Source organism: Gopherus evgoodei, chromosome 11 (genome assembly GCF_007399415.2).
Source record: "Gopherus evgoodei ecotype Sinaloan lineage chromosome 11, rGopEvg1_v1.p, whole genome shotgun sequence".
NCBI lineage: Eukaryota > Metazoa > Chordata > Testudines > Testudinidae > Gopherus > Gopherus evgoodei.
The window spans coordinates 30146943-30163859 of record NC_044332.1 but is presented as its reverse complement, the minus strand read 5'-3'; the positions used below and the strand labels follow the sequence as shown (position 1 = coordinate 30163859).

The window sequence follows — 16917 nt, the reverse complement described above, 5'->3', positions numbered from 1 at the left end:
CACCATTCCAGAGGACATGCTTTCATGCTGATGACACTCGTTAAAAAACAATGTGTTAATTAAATTTGTGACTGAACTCCTTGGGGGAGAATTGTATATCCCCTGCTGTTTTACCTGTATTCTGCCATATAGTTCCTGTTATAGCAGACTTTGAGGATGACCCAGCATATGTTGTTCATTTTAAGAACACTGTCATTGCAGATTTGACAAAATGTAAAGAAGGTACCAATGTGAGATGTCTTAAGTTACAGCAGTTGACACAAGATTTAAGAATCTCAAGTGCCTTCCAAAATCTGATTGGAACTGGGTGTGGAGCACGCTTTCGGAAATCTTAAAAGAGCAACACTCCAATGTGGAAATTACAGAACCCAAACCACCAAATAAAGAAAATGAACATGAGTCAGTCTACACTGCTTTGGATTGTTATTGAGTAGAACCCGTCATCAGCATGGACACTTGTCTTCTGGAAGGGTGGTTGAAGCATGAAGGGACATATGAATCTTCAGCACATCTGGCACGTAAATATCTTGCGATGCCGGCTATGACAGTGCCATGTTAACGCCTGCTCTCACTTTCAGGTGACATTGTAAACAAGAAGCGGGCAGCATTATCTCCTGCAAATGTAAGGAAACTTGTTTGTCTGAGCGACTGGCTGAACAAGAACTAGGACTGGGTGGAATTTCAGGCTCTAAAATTTTACATTGTTTTATTTTTGAATGCAGCTTATTTTATACATAATTCTACATTTTTAAGTTCAACTTTCATGATAAAGAGATTGCACTACAATACTTGTATTAGGAGAATTGCAAAATACTATTTCTTTTGTTTTCTTACATGCAAATACTTGTAATAAAAATAAATATAAAGTGAGCACTGTACACTTTGTATTCTGTGTTGTAATTGAAATCAATATATTTGAAAATGTAGAAAACATCGAAAAATATTTAAATAAATGGTATTCTATTGTTGTTTAACAGTGTGATTAATCACAATTAATTTTTTTAATCACTTGATAACCCTACATGACACAGTTACCCAAGAGTAGTGAAGAATGAGCAAAGTTGCACAAAATAAAATCTCAAATTCTAAGGCAATTTCTATTAGGTACCAAATCCTATTTGCCTTGCTTACCTGAATGATCTCATTGAAACCATTGAATATTTTGAGATTTCCAGAAAGAGGTACCTAAAACATACCTCTAGAAACTTTCAGAAGTAGATTTACTTGTGTGAAATTAAGTTGCAAGACACTAATAACCACAGAAACATTGACTTGCAGAGCTAAGAAAAAGTTAGGATTTGTTTTGCAAAGAAATGAACAGAAAATCGTTTAACAGAACAATGAATTGAATAAATCATTTATTGTGCACTAATCTCTGAAGGTCTTAGTTTATTTTTGTAGTGCCGTGTCTAGAAACTTGAGAATGGAATAAATTGGTTAATTAAATAATTGCCTGCATTGCATTTGATTAAACAAGTCTAAATTAAAATGTATGATGTGCACGACTTTGTCAATGTAGACATACCTTCAAAAAACTTTAAAACATTACAGAAAGATGAAGCAATTTAAGTAATAACTAAACATGCATCAAAGCAACAATATGTGTTTAAGAGGGTTGCAGTATTATTAGAAATCACACCAGAACATCTCTGGAATTTTTAATAAATGTTTAGTGAATTCTTTACTAGATTTGTACTGGTCTTGGATTTATTCCTTCATTGATTAATGCTTATAGGAGCACATGTTTTTATTCTGCTATGACCCTTTCCTTTTATTAATGCATGTGCTCTGCATTTCAGCTCTTTAATTAGCTTTCTCTTTTGAGTTGGGAATGAATAATGTTTGTTGACAGCTTATTATAAATGCCCCATAATCATTAATTTATTCATTAATCATAACAAAGATACCTATTGCTTTTAGGGCCTTTTTTTGGCTATTCACTTAGATTTTACATATCTGGTATTAGAGCTAGTTGGGATGGGATGGAATTTTTACAAAATAATTCCAAATTCCCCCCTCACCTCCATTTCTAATTGAATACTTTTGGTGAAATTGCCTGACTAACTTTTTAAGATATGTCTGCTTTATTTTCATCCATAAATTTCAAAGTCTTGACAAACATTAATTCTCTACTATGAAATCTGAAGTGATATTTGAAAATAGAGCAGAACTCACCATCAAATCAGACCTATTCTTCCGTGATGTGAAGATAATGTGATACACTGGGTATGGCTGCACAACTTCCCCCTCCCCCACCTCCAAAAAAGCTGTGTTCTTAAATGGGGTTAAAATAGCAAATACATGGCAAAGTAAAGAACTAGAGTCCTACATTTCCCAAAATGGATTCTTAAGGTGCCCTATTTACCTAGACCTGTACATTAGGTGTAAAATCCTATCCCAGTTGAAGTCAGTGGGAGTTTTGCCTTTGATTTCACTGGGAGTCATGACTGATCTACTCAAGTTTTCTCTCTTTTTCTTCTTTCTTACAAAAATTCTGCTTTCACCCCAGAGCTAAGTTCACCTCATTTTGGAATTGATATTCCATTCCCTGGGAATATCACAGCAGGGCCCAAACTGAGCATATAATGGCAACTCAATTGTATGCTTAACTAGGGAAAGGCTTCTGCCACTCCATTAATTAAAGCAAAGTCACCAAAGAGCTGGTCTGATTTACATTTTTAGCCTGGGTTTCACTGGTCACTATTTGCTAAACACATGCTTTTTTTCCCATGACAACAATTGTGCTGTGATTTTTTTCCTCCTTACATCTTTATTACAAAACTGTTAAGAAACTTGTTTGAGACTATGAATGATAAAATTAAATATATTAGTGGAAACTCGTGGGAAAGATTACTGTAATTTATTATCCATTGGATTGGAGCAAAAGTGAATTATACTGAGAATGTGATTTTTTTAATGCTACTTTACAGAAGTAATGTAACATTTATGAATCCTGGAGGGTTTAAATACTTAACGTGTTTTATGAAGAAGCATTTTGAATTTATGGTGATCTTTTCCTCAGTGATAAGAAAGGCTAGTGTCCCAGAGAAAACAGTCCCACTGTGTATAATTTTGAAGCTGGTTTAGCACTAAGTATTGAACTTGGGAGATCCTGTAGTTCTAATATCTCAAGTACCAGTAGGTCTTACTATAAAGATTTATGATTTATAGAGTTAGGGCCAAATGTGCTTAGAATAGGTTTTTATCCATTTTTCAAACTTAAAGGGAAAAATAGGCATTAAAATAGACATAAATCTCTAACACAGATAGTCAGAACAATGAGGGCGGTGTTGTATATGTAGAATGAACACAGTGCATGAATCCTTGACTAGCCAGGGGCTAGGAATAACAAGAACATCATAATATTGAGAACTCAACTGGCAGTACAGTATCCTGCTTTCCTACTATGCCAACTCAGTCTTTTATAGTTGGTTTTATGTGGTTTGGGGATATTTAAAACTCCCATATTGTACCTATGAGAAGATATGTGCGTAATTCCACTGAGTACGGGAACTAGATGAGGGAAACTAATTTTTGTGTGAGAAAATGTATGAATTGTCCCGGCATGAACTTACTGTTGCACTAAATGGATTAAGGGCATTAATATAACAAATACAGATGCCTGTGGCATCAAAACAAGTAACAGGCACAAAGTCAGTTTCCCCAAAGGAATGGAAAATCTGAAACTTTGCAGGTGACACATTCAGTCTTCAAAAGCGTTTTAAGCTGTTAAGATCCTTTATAAACCACGTAACTACATCCATTTGAATTTTAAACTAGTTTTTTTTTTACTTGTAATAGAAAACAAATGTTTTTAAATTGTTTTTAAATTGTTTATGTATATAGTTATAAAACTAAAAGAATTTTAAGGGGTGGTGGTGTACACATGCCTACTGCAGCCCTCATTTCTGGGTAGACATCATATTGCTTATCAATTAACTAGTCATGTACACCCATAGCTAGGGCCCTACCAAATTCACGATCCATTTTGTTCAATTTCACGGTCATAGGATTTTAAAAATCTTAAATTTCATGATTTCAGCTATTTAAATTTGAAATTTCATGGTGTTATAATTATAGGGATTCTGACCCAAAAAGGAGTTGTGTGGGGGGCGGCGGTGGGGAAGAGGGCAAGGCTATTGCAGGGGAGGTTGCAGTACTGCTACCCTCACTTCTGTACTGCTGCTGGTGATGGCGCAGCCTTCAGAGCTGAGCAGCTGGAGAGCGACGGCTGCTGGCTGGGATCCCAGCTCTGAAGGCAGAGCCACCACCACTAGCAGCGCAGAAGTAAGAATGGGATGGTGTGGTATTGCCACACTTACTTCTACGCTGCTGCCTGCAAAGCTGGACCCTCAGTCAGCAGTCACGACTCTCTGGCCACCCAACTCTGAAGGCAGCAGCGCAGAAATAAGGGTGGCCTGGTATGATATTGCCACACTTACTTCTGTGCTGCTGCTGCTGCTGGCAGGTGCTGCCTCAGATCTGGGCACCTGACCAACAGCCACCGCTCTCCGGTCGCCCAGCACTGAAGGCAGCACAGAAGGAACAGGAGTGGGAGTACATGAAGATGGGTTGGGTCTGTTAGTTGTGTAGCTTGCATGCAATGTGGAGATTTAAAAAGGGTTCCTTTAAAAGGCAAAGTATCAAATTATCAATTAGGAAGCATGTATTCTTTGTAAATCCATGGAAAATTATCTGCATTGAATAGGGTAGTAAGGGTTCAGTCTGATGAATTATGTGGATAAATGTCATCAAGTTCCAAGACGGATCTAGACTGATCAGGGTCTAGGGGCCCAGGAATGCACCTATTCTGTTCTGTTTCCTACAGTTCTGCCTACCTGTGGCATCGTTTATGAAACCTCTATAGATCATCTTTTGTAATGGAAGCTTCCTGAGAAATTTTTAGGAAAAATCAATATAAAGTTGACAATAAGGATATTACAGCTCGAAGTCCATTCACTAACAATATTGCTATACAAATAACATATGCATAAAATCAAACCTAGTGTACTGTGTGTTGTCTTTGTCATGAAGAGTTCAGTATTGACTGTGAAACTTCCACTGTTTTATACGTTGTAGAAGAAGCGAGGTCTATGTGGAACAAGTTAGATAATTCCATTGAGTTGTATTGTCAGGGTAATACTTGGCTTGTAAGCTCTTTGGAACAGAGGCTGTCTTGTTTTGTTTGCACAGTGCCTAGCACAACAGGGTCCTAGTCCATGATTGGGGCTCCTACGTGCTACTATAATACAAATAATTTATAATAATAACAGGTTCCCTATGAAGGACCACATCTGGTAACCTGAGGTTTTAAAGTGCCCTCCTTTTATATAACACTGAACAAACAAACCATGCTGTAAAAAAAACAATGTTTTATGTTTGTTTGTCCTAAATTAAAGGAAAATGAGGTAAGGCTTGAGGACAGAGCTGGGCATCTAGAGGTGGAAAGCACATTCCCTGAAGATTCTAGCAGCTCTGGGCATACTCCAGCTCAGAGGTGAGCTGGAATTTCCCTATAATTGCAGCTCTAGGCGACTGTGGGCTGTGCTGCATCTGGGCACCTGAATGTAGAACAGGAAAACTGTATTTTCTATGCCCTCAGCGACATCACTGCAAGGTCCACGCAGTGTAGGGGAGAAAGCTGCCTGATTCATATGCAGAGAGGACAATAGGATCTGGACTGGAAGGGGGAGTAGACTGGGACAAGGAACCACTAGCTAGGAAGGAAGAGAAATTGGTGTGGAAGGCTGGCAGAGGGAGAAGGAAACTGGGACTGGCTGAGAGCTGGGGGGGGGAACATGGGACAGATGGGGCTAGGAGACTCAAACTGGGATTGGGATCCGGTGAGGGAAATGGAAAGGGGGAATTAGGATCCAGTAGGTATGGAGGATTCTAAAGTTGGATGCGGCGCCAGGGGAGACTGTGACTAGCTGATCAGGAAGAATAGAACTGAGAATCCGTGGGGTGGAGGGAGGGATACAAATGTGATAAGGGGGACAGTTACTACTGGTTGGTCAAAGAGACTGGGAGAACTGGGACTGGGTTGCTCAGGGAGCCAAGGAGGCACACTGAGATTGGATGAGGAGCCTGTGGGGGCTGGCAATGTGAGTGTGGGGAGTGGAGGCCAGTGTGGGGAAGCAAGAAAAATATTGGAAGGGACAAGGCATAAGAGGCCGCACTGGTAGAGATAGGCAGAAGAGTACGTGTCCACTGGAGCTCACTGCCCTGCCTGTGCCATGATGGTTCTAGGCCAGTGGTTCCCAAACTGGGATTTGTGAACCCCTGGGGGATTACCAAATGTTACAGGGGGTTCTTGGGAAAAAATTCCCTAATGGCAGATAGAGCTCTCCATAGGGATCCTGGGCAGCATGGGGTCAGAGCCCAGAGCCTTGGGGACTGCCAAGAGCTAAGCAGATCAAAGCGAGCATATCTATCACACTGAGGAGATTTAAACTTCAAGACTCCTTATAAGAAATGGAAAGGGAGGTGGATATTTTTTGCTGTTTTTAAAATTAAATAGGCTGCTAGTGTTGTCTTTAAATTATTATGAAGAACAAGTTTAAGCTTTGTTGTAATGTGCGTTGTTGCTCAAGACCTGAATGCTTGTGTAGGAGGAACTCTTTGAGTCGGCTTCTTAAATACGTACATGCTATTTCACATCTGATACTCCTTGATGAAACATAGGAGTCAGAGGCACCAGTACGGGGGGCAATGAGGGTCATGTGCTGCCCCTGTGTTGGCACACCTCTCCGCGGGTCCCTCCCCTTTCAAAAGAGATATAAGCTACAAAAGTGAGATCTTGGAAGAGTTGCCATTTTCATAAAGTAATAAAAATACTGTAATGATAACTAATAATAAATAGTGTGTAGTAGGCATGTCATAAAAACAAATTTTATATTTCGAAGATCACTGCTTTTATGATTTATGTTGAGGTAAGGGAGAAAATCCCTGGAAATATTCATTTTTAGGAAGGGGTTCATGAGACTTGACATTTTAGTGAAAGGGGTTTGCAGGTTGTTAAAGTTTGGGAACCACTGTTCTAGGCGATACTAGTCAAGTAACTTAAACATACTCTTCTCAGGTGATCACTTGTGTCTTATTTGTTTTCTAGATATCTGACTTCAGACCTTGGGGTCTGATTTGCAGAAGTGCTAAGTGCTCATGACTTAAATGAAGTCCATGGGAGCTGTGCTTTGAAAATATAAAGTGCTAAATAATGCTAAGTGCTCTGAAAAATCAGATCCTAGGCATCTGAAACTGAGCAGCCAAAATTCGTGGATACTTTTGACCTAAACATTTCTTTGAATGAATTCCCCATCTGTAAAATCGGAATAATACCAGTCCCTCACTTCAGAGGGGTGTTCTGAAGATAGATTACTTATGGAGCACTCTCATGATAATTAAACTTGGAAAGATTAGGTTTTTATCTGTAAATGTTGGTAAACGTCAATTTCACCGTATGCACACAAACCGATGAAAAAATATTTTCCTAGACAATAGAAATTTACAGAGAGGAAAAGAAAGAAAAATGCTGCTTGAGAACTTATTAGAGTTTGTTTCATGACATTTAATTTTTATATTTTGTTGTGATGTTGGCAATTTGTATTTTAACAGTTTGATAAAGTTTTATTTTTTTGAATCTCAATTTCTACTGTCTTTTGATAATTATTGTCTGATTCCCCCATAACTTCCCACACCTGTGAACATTTAAATTGATAACAATTGCTTTAAAAACAAAGATCAATATTATCCACAGAAATTATAAAAAGAAATAAAAATCAAATTCTGTTACATTTATCCATAGCGCTGAGCACTATAGAAAAGCCCATAAGGAAGTTAATAATTATCATCAGAGCAGGGTTTGGATAGTGTGTGGTAAATAAGGCATGGGGCCAATGAGGAGAATTAATATAATATTGAATAGCTGCACTGTCCTTTTGGTATGCTGAATGAGACTGTTTCTATGGAAAAAAGAGTGTCCTAATATAATTAGACTGTCTCATAAAGCATAATTAGACTGTATCATAAAGCTTATACACATGGAAGCCATATTAAAGTTGCACAGCGAACCTTAATTCTGGCATTTCTTAACTTTTGAGTGCTTGACTTTGTAACCTGACTAATCCTTTTTAGTGTAGTTTTTGTGTAGGTAATGTAATATACACTGTGTATGATACATAGACTATATACCGTTGCATGTGTGTATTTGTGTTTGTGTATTAATAAATACACACTATGTTTACTCAGTGCAACTACTCCCGTGAGTGTAGAGTTACTCATAAAGACTTGAAGAATCAGGACCATAAACTATAAAGGTACATTGTGTCATCTCCTCAAACAGCCATGCTGGAAATGTTAAATGAGTGCGCTCTTTTTCTGGCCTGTTCATCACAGTGATGACAGGATTTGGCTGGTTTCAGAAGGAAGTTAGGGAGCTAGTCAGATTGCTCCTAAGACACTATTTTCTTGCCGACACCTTGTCAGAGTGGCAGCAGTATATTTCTTTCAGTCTGAGGTGAAGCAACTTTTGTCCCTTACTGGAAAGGGAAGGAGAAGAAATAAAACCTAATGTATATTTAAAGGAATTCTTGTGTATCTCTGCTGTTGCCAAATCCCTGTGGATTTATTTTATATTTGATTAGCACCACCTCCTCTGCAAGAATGAGTGTTGATGCAAACTAGAAGTATAAGAATTACGTAAGAAAAAAGTCTCACTGAATTAATAAATATATCTAGCTATATAGATAGATTTGCTTGTCAATTGTTGCTTTTAAACATTTTGAATACATATCACTGTTGCAGCATTCCCTTTTAAAAACCAGAATAAATGTCTTATCTCTAAAGGAGATTATGGGGATTAAATTGTGATTAATGGCTTTGTCATTATATTTGACAGTGAACATATTTTTAGCGGAAGAACCCTTTGTGACATCGCTTATGTTTTTATTTACAAAATGCTTAGCCATGAGTTAAACAACCCATTGGCCCCGTAGGAAGACTAGGAGCTTGCTCTTGCAGCCCATACTCATCCCAATAGTTCTATTTATTTCAGAGGGGCTGTTCTTGTGAGTAAGAACAGCAGACTTAGACTCCACATTGTGCTTACATTTATTTTTAAATAGCATGTTCTATGGCTAATGCAGTTTTTTTTTTCAATGAAGCAAAATTAGATATGTTGGTTGGAGAAGGGAGGTTGGAGAGGACATTCTCATAGTACTGAGTGCTATGGGGGATTCTCAGCAGCAGCCCTCAGAGGCTGCTCGAGTTTATGCTGAGGACTGTTTCATCCACTATTAGCAACTAGGAATCCAGACAGTACACGGACGGTGTAAAACCACACCTTTTCCCTCTTCTGGGACCTGGCCTTTGTCTCCTGTGCTGTCTCTCTCAGGAGGTGCACCACAGAATCTAGCCTAGGTCTTCTGATAACTAAACTGAAGTGTATATATAGGGGAATGGAGAGAGATGGACATACTGAAAATGGGGAATGGCTCCCATTTTCCCTGCTTTCAAAGTGCACTTCACCCGCATTGCAACAGCCAGCCTTGTTCACACAGTATTTCCCACTTTGAGGTGTCCATGTGGAGGCCAGCAACTCTTCCATTGAAATCAGTGGGAGTTTTGTTGTTGATTTCAGTTAGACTGGAATCAGGCCCACAATGTTGTTTTCGGTAATAACTGGCTGCCTATGGACATAGTTATGGACTCTGCCCAACTAAGAATGCATTGATCCCCTAAAACGGGGAGAGTACGCACGTGTGAGGGGTGAGAGGAGGCTGTTGTTCCTATCCGAAATGCAGCGAGGAGAGAAATGTTAAAGGAATGGTCTCCGAAATGGTCTTGAACTGATTTGGGCCGTGAATCCATGGCCTTCTGTGATTGCTCCAGAAGCAAGTGTGCTGTTGAACAGGCCAGATGCTCTCATTATACCATCATAACATCAGGAGATATTCCTAGTACTTATACACACAAGCTGCACTAAACCATTATTAAGGCTCCAGCAGCGGGGGAAGGACTTCTGCAGTGGAGAGGAAGCAGAGAAAGACTCTTGTGGTGGGGGGCTGCCAGAGCCTTTCCCTGCTGCAATGAAAAGCCTCAGCAGCAGGGAAAGGCTCTGGTAGAGGAGAGGCCCCAGTAGCTCCCCACTGTTGAGCCTTTTCCCTCTGCCTTCCACCACCAGTCTTTCTCTGACACATGTAGCTCCACACCACATTGTGAATGCATCCCGCTTTTCACTGTAGTGTGTAGCCACACTACCCTATTTACTGCAGTCCCATGTTGTGCAGTGTAAATGTAGCTTAAAGCACTACTTTACCTATGCCTTTATTACTGTAATCATTTAACACAGAGAAATCATTGCCAGCTGTGATGTAAATTTTTAATTCTCTGCATTAAACAAATTCAGGCTTATAATAGTTTAAATTCAAGCAAGGTTAGAAATAAAAGTCATAATGACTCTGATGTATTGTCTTGCCAAGATCCTAAAGTGCTCAACCTAGTGTGCTGACACCCCTTAGAGAGAGAGAGCATTCACTTCACCCATTCCCAGTTTACAGATGCTTCTGGGATGGATGGCAACCTTTAAGTTGTCAAACTGATGGTATGAAGAATGGTTAGGGCCTGATCCAAAGCCTGTTGAAGTAAGTGGAAAGTTCCCATTTACATGAATGGGCTTTGGATCAAGCCCATGTGGGGGGAGAGAATACACCTACCCATTCTGAATTTAGCCAAAAATACAGCAACTAATATTACTGTTTGTTCTTGCAAAAGATATAAATGGGATTTTTATTCTGAAAGAAGAAATGTCAGAGATATGGTACATTACATATTGTGTGATTTACATAGCAAGGTCCTCATCCAAGGCCCCCTGAAGTCATTGGGTATCTCTCTATGAACTTTAGTGGGTGTTGGGTCAGGACTGTAGGGACCCATTCTTCACCCTGACTCTTATTAATTAGTAATGAACTCCATCAGAATTCCTGTTGCAATCAGTATGAGGAAGTATGGCAGAAATGGTCTCTTAATTCCTGTAACTGAAGTTGTATAAATAATAAAATCAAACAGAGAGGCAGTTTGTTAAAATAGTGACTTGTTACATCATAGACATGTTAAGTAGTTTGCCATTAATTTAGCTGCTGTCATGGCTACCTTTTAAAACCATCAGCTTCAAGTCAGCAAAGGTCATGTCTTTTAAGTGCTGCTATAGTGTCCTTTCAGATAGTCATGCTCATGGGGCTCCTTTGCACACCACTCATCCTTATTGGTGTCTGTCACAAGCTATATCCACAGTCACATCTTCTGGATGAGATGTCTCCATGTTAACCATTAAGAATGTCAGTCATTCTCAGCAGTCAGAGCCTTGCTAACTGAAGAGCAACCTCCCTTTCTGAAATTTTGCCACCCAAGATGACTTTTTAAATAATGTCCTTATTTTCTCTTCTCTAAATAGATTCCTGTGGCTCCCTTCCCCCAGTACTGGCTCTTCCCAGGGTCAGAGCAAAGTGCAACTGCTGGCCACAAGGTCAGCCCAAATATTCAGACATTCATAAGAAAACTATGCACCAGCAGGATTACATAATGTTCAAAATATGACGCACACATGGACTTGCTGTATCATATTTCTCTTAGAACATTGGTTCTATTGTTAGTAGTAATAAAATGAGGGGTAATAACTTGGGAGGTGAGCCATGCATTCACTTTATAGTTAAATTCTGCTATTACAGTGGCTACTGTGTGATCTTTGTTCCAGTCACAGATGCAGAATGCAGCTTGTCTCAAAGACAGTGCCAGTAGATGAGACAGACGCTTCTTGGAATGATCCCCACTGAGCTTTGGCACTTGTAACAGTAAGTGTCTGCCTATGTATTAATTATAATGAAAGAATAAGTATGGTGCTTAGTGCGCTCTTCATCCTGGCAGCCACATGTGACTTACCAATATGCTGCTAAATTTGCACCTGCACACCACACACGACTTGCAGTTGTTGGGTCCCAGATGTTAATTTTCACAAAGGTGAATGAGATGAAATGGGGGAGGGATAGCTCAGTGGTTTGAGCATTGGCCTGCAAAATCCAGGGTTGTGAGTTCAATCCTTGAGGAGACCATTTAGGGATCTGGGGCAAAAATCTGTTAGGGGATTGGTCCTGCTTTGAGCAGGGGGTTGGACTAGATGACCTCCTGAGGTCCCTGATATTCTATGATTTTGCAGGTTCAGTGGAATTCATGTAGGGAGTAAGGAGGCCAGAACAAAGCTGTCTTTCTCACTGGATTGGGGGGAATTTCATAGATTTATAAGCTCTTGGTCCTCGTGGAAAATCCTTTTGTTCTGTGTATAGCACCTAGCATGGTAGTTCTCCAAGGGTTTGTTCCTGGAGCTCGTAGGTACTACCACAATACTACTACTAATAGAGTGTGTGGATGGTGGAAAGTAAAATATGCACTTGGGATATGTGCATCTTGTTTACAACAGCCACCGGGGAGATAAATGTATGAGGGGCAGGTGTCTCAACTGATTGTACTAGTAAACATCCTAAAGTGCTAAATAAACTTTCTGACACAGGGATATACAGAGATCATACATTCACCACTGAAATTCTTCCACCTTCGGGGTGGAAGATATTGCTATCTGAATGGTACACATGCCTCTTTAGCAGCACTGTGAACACAACCCACTCTGCACTTTTATATTAGATGCCAATTGAATTTTGGATTGATTTCAAAGTCCTCAACTTTGCCCTGGCCCAGTCAGAGCTTTGAAGAGATCTTATCCATTCCACTTAGTCCCATGCTCAATGGAGATGCTTCTGCTGATGAAGCCTGGGGTTCAACTCATAATATTTGGAAGCAGTGTATCCTAAATATCTGCCTCTGATTTATAAAACCCTATAGGAGATTAGATACAATCTAATCTCACCACACTTAGAATTGTCCAGCAGAGCACCTTAGAACTTCCCCATACAGCTTTGTCAAAAGCTAGATGTAGAAAGACACAAACATTAGAATTCAGTAATGGTAAAAGAACACTTTTAAAGGAGGAGAAGGAAGAGATAAATTCTTATTTGTGCGTTTATACATTGCTCCATTGCTACTGTGTGAGTGATAGAAATGCCCACATATTAATATGTTAAAATTGCCCATGCAAGAAGACTCCGAAATTCTAGTCATAGACAGGCAAAATCCCATTAGGGTCTGGCAGGAATTCCAGCAAATTCCTGACAAGGAGAATAGGTAACTCACTAAAATTACCCATGTATTCTATCCTAGGATCCTCAGACATAAGATGGATTCTTCAATCTTTGGCACTCGATACTTTCTGCTCTGGAGATCAAATGCAAAAGCTTAGCCATATATCACTGGATCAGATATTTGGCTGGGTAAATCTGTCATCCAGCCACGTCTCAGTAATTCATGCAAGGTTGAATGCCTAGACCATGACTGAATCATTGATAATGGGGGTCTTATTAGTGACTAATAATAAAAAGCTACATCTGAGTTTATGGTCTCTGCTTGTTATTGCCACATGCATCCTGAAGGAAGATGTCAAACCAGTGGGACAGATGACAAATATGATAGATAGCAAGTGGTGATCTCTGTAATCCAAAGCTTCCTGTTTTGCTGAGTTCTAACAGTTCAGTTCTGAAATTGCAGAGTGCTTTGGCTCTGATACACTTAAGCATGTGTTTTTAATGTTAAGTATGTTTGTAGTCCCATGGGATATTGAAGTCAATGGGGACTGCTTGGATGCTTAAAATTAAGTGTGTGCTTAAGCTAATTTGCTGCATTAGAGTTAGAGTGCTTAATGTCTTGTGGGACTGAGTTCTTCTTAGTGTATGTGCAATGTGCCACAGGTTCGCTGGTTGGATCGTTGAATTTGGTCCGCTGGTTGGATCATTAGCTTCCCTGGCTTGGGCTGGGTACTGATGCAGAGTGAAACATGAATGCAGATCCATTACCCCTCCTCCCCAGGATTGAGTATATTATGTAATTTACCACCTTTTCTCTATGTAAATTCGTTTTTATTTTAGTCTTTTTTTTTTCTTATGAGCAGGGTACCACACCAAATTCTTTTTTTTTCCTTCCAGTTTCTCAGTCTGATTCAGATTGCATGTTGCATTATCACTGTAAATGACTGACATTTTGCTGAGTGGTGGGATATGTTTGGCAGTACTTGACACATTTTGAAATAAGAATATCAGATGTTTAAATTACTAGTGTTTGATCCTGTGATTTTTTTCACTAATCCCAGCAGTTATTTACAGACCAGTGGATACACATATACAAGAAACTTGCTATGGGAGTTTTTTGCCTGTAAAATAACTGCATGATTCTTAATAAGGTAATTGCTCAGCACAGTGCTAATTGTTGTGTCCAACAAGAAATAGAGCTCTGCTTAGATTTTTTGTGTATGAGCAAATTTATATTCATAATATTACACACTAAGCCATTGAGGATCAATGAAGTACATCTGCCATTTATAGTAAAGGCTGCTCTTCTGATACACCAAATGAATGGCTGCAGTAATGTATACAACTATTAATATTTACTTTTATTCAGTGTTTTGTTCAGTGACTCATCTCCAATTGTCATTAGCTATATACTGCAGAACCATTTAATGTTTTATGTTAGATTCTGTCTCAGCTATATCAGACTTTTCAAAAGTTTCTTATTTTGTTTTTGTGCTAGCTATCTTTTGATAAGATGTGCCTGACTGGAAATATTTCCTACTGTTTTTACAATAACCAAAACACTCACACACATTTTATGGAATAAAATTAATACAATATTCCATTCTGGTAGCGATACCATAGTGAAGAATAACATAGGGTTTATATTAGGGCAGTCAAGTGATTAAAAAAATTAATCACACGGTTAATCGTGCAATTAAAAAATAATAGAATGCCATTTATTTAAATATTTTTTGATGTCTTCTACATTTTCAAATATATTGATTTCAATTACAACACAGAATACAAAGTGTAAAGTGCTCACTTTATATTTATTTTTGATTACAAGTATTTGCACTGTAAAAAAACAAAAGAAATAGTATTTTGCAATTCACCTAATACAAGTACTGTAATGCAATCTCTTTATTATGAAAGTTGAACTTACAAATGTAGAATTATGTACAAAAAAAACCCTGCATTCAAAAATAAAACAATGTAAAATTTTAGAGCCTGAAAGTCCACTCAGTCCTACTTCTTGTTCAGCCAATTGCTCAGACAAACAAGTTTGTTTACATTTGCAGGAGATAATGCTGCCTGCTTCTTGTTTACAATGTCACCTGAAAGTGAGAACAGGCCTTCTTGTGGCACTGTTGTAGCTGGCGTTGCAAGATATTTATGTGCCAGATGTGCCAGAGATTCATATATCCCTTCATGCTTCATCAGCCATTCCGGAAGACATGCATCCACGCTGATGATGGCTTCTGTTCGATAGCAATTCAAAGAAGTGCGGGCCAATACATGTTCGTTTTTATTATCTGAGTCAGATGCCACCAGCAGAAGGTCGATTTTCTTTTTTTGTGGTTTGAGTCCTGTGGTTTCCACATTGGGGTGCTGCTCTTTTAAGACTTCTGAAAGCAAGAACCACAGCTCTGCCCTCTCAGATTTTGGAAGGCACTTCAGATTCTTAAACCTTGGGTCAAATGCTGTAGCTATCTTTAGAAATCTCACACTGGTACCTTCTTTTCGTTTTGTTAAATTGGCGGTGAAAGTGTTCTTAAAATGAACAACATGTACTGGGTCATCCTCCGAGACTACTATAACAGGAAATGTATGGTAGAATGCGGGTAAAACAGAGCAGGGGACATACAATTCTGCCCCAAGATGTTTAGTCAGAAATTTAATTATCTCTTATTTTTTTAATGAACATCATCAGCATGGAAGCATGTCTCTGGAATGGTGGCCGAAGCATGAACGGGCATACAAATGTTTAGCATATCTGGCACGTAAATACCTTGCAATGCTGGCTACAAAAGTACCATGCAAATGCCTGTTCTTACTTTCTGGTGACATTGTAAATAAGAAGAGGGCAGTATTATCTCCCTTAAATGTAAACAAACACATTTGTTTTAGCAATTGGCTGAACAAAGAACAAGAAGTAGGACCGAATGGACTTGTAGGCTTTGAAGTTTTACATTGTTTTGTTTTTGAGAGCAGTCATGTAACAAAAAAAAAAAATCTACATTTGTAAATTGCACTTTCACGACAAAGAGATTGCACTATAGTACTTGTATAAGGTGAGTTCAAAAATACTATATTTTTGTTTGTTTTTACAGTGCAAATATTTGTAAGCAAAAATAATATATACTGTGTTCAGTTACAACACAGAATACAATATATATGAAAATGTAGAAAAAATCCAAAATATTTAATAAATAATAGAATACCAATTGAAATTTAACAGTGCAATTAATTGTGATTAATTTTTTTGAGTTAATTGCATGAGTTAACTGCGATAAATCAACAGCCCTAGTTTATATTATACTTCTCATGCTATGATCACAATACTTTAAACTGCCATTTAAAGGAAGAAGAGACCATAATAACTATAGACCAAAGGTAGTTAATCTGTATCCAAGACCACTGTATTAAATAAAGATCTGTTGACTCACGTCAACTTTGCTTATTATTCATAACCCTTCCATGTCACTTTCCTTCTTTGTTACTTTTTATCTCATTTTCACATGCTGCTTATTTTATTCGTTGCTTTTCTTTTCTTGCTCTTCCTTGTCAGGTTAGATCATGGAATGTGCAGATGTGGCTGTCAGTCCTTAAGACAGATAAAGGAATATAACTGTTTATTCAAAATGACATTGTCACTACCGCTTTAAGAGATTAACAAAAGACCAGATACTTCAGTATTTCTGCTGCTTCTGAAAAAGTGTTTTAATGAAAAAAAGATTGATAGTTATGCTTC

General features: G+C 38.6%; 1 protein-coding gene across 1 annotated transcript in view; it reads left to right on the top strand.

Annotated features, from left to right (window-relative positions):
• The window catches only part of GULP1 (GULP PTB domain containing engulfment adaptor 1), a 286451-nt gene that overhangs the window by 27202 nt on the left and 242332 nt on the right, over positions 1-16917 (top strand). The window contains 1 exon segment of the mRNA XM_030580450.1: positions 11750-11846. The gene's annotated coding sequence lies outside the window, so the exon portion shown is untranslated.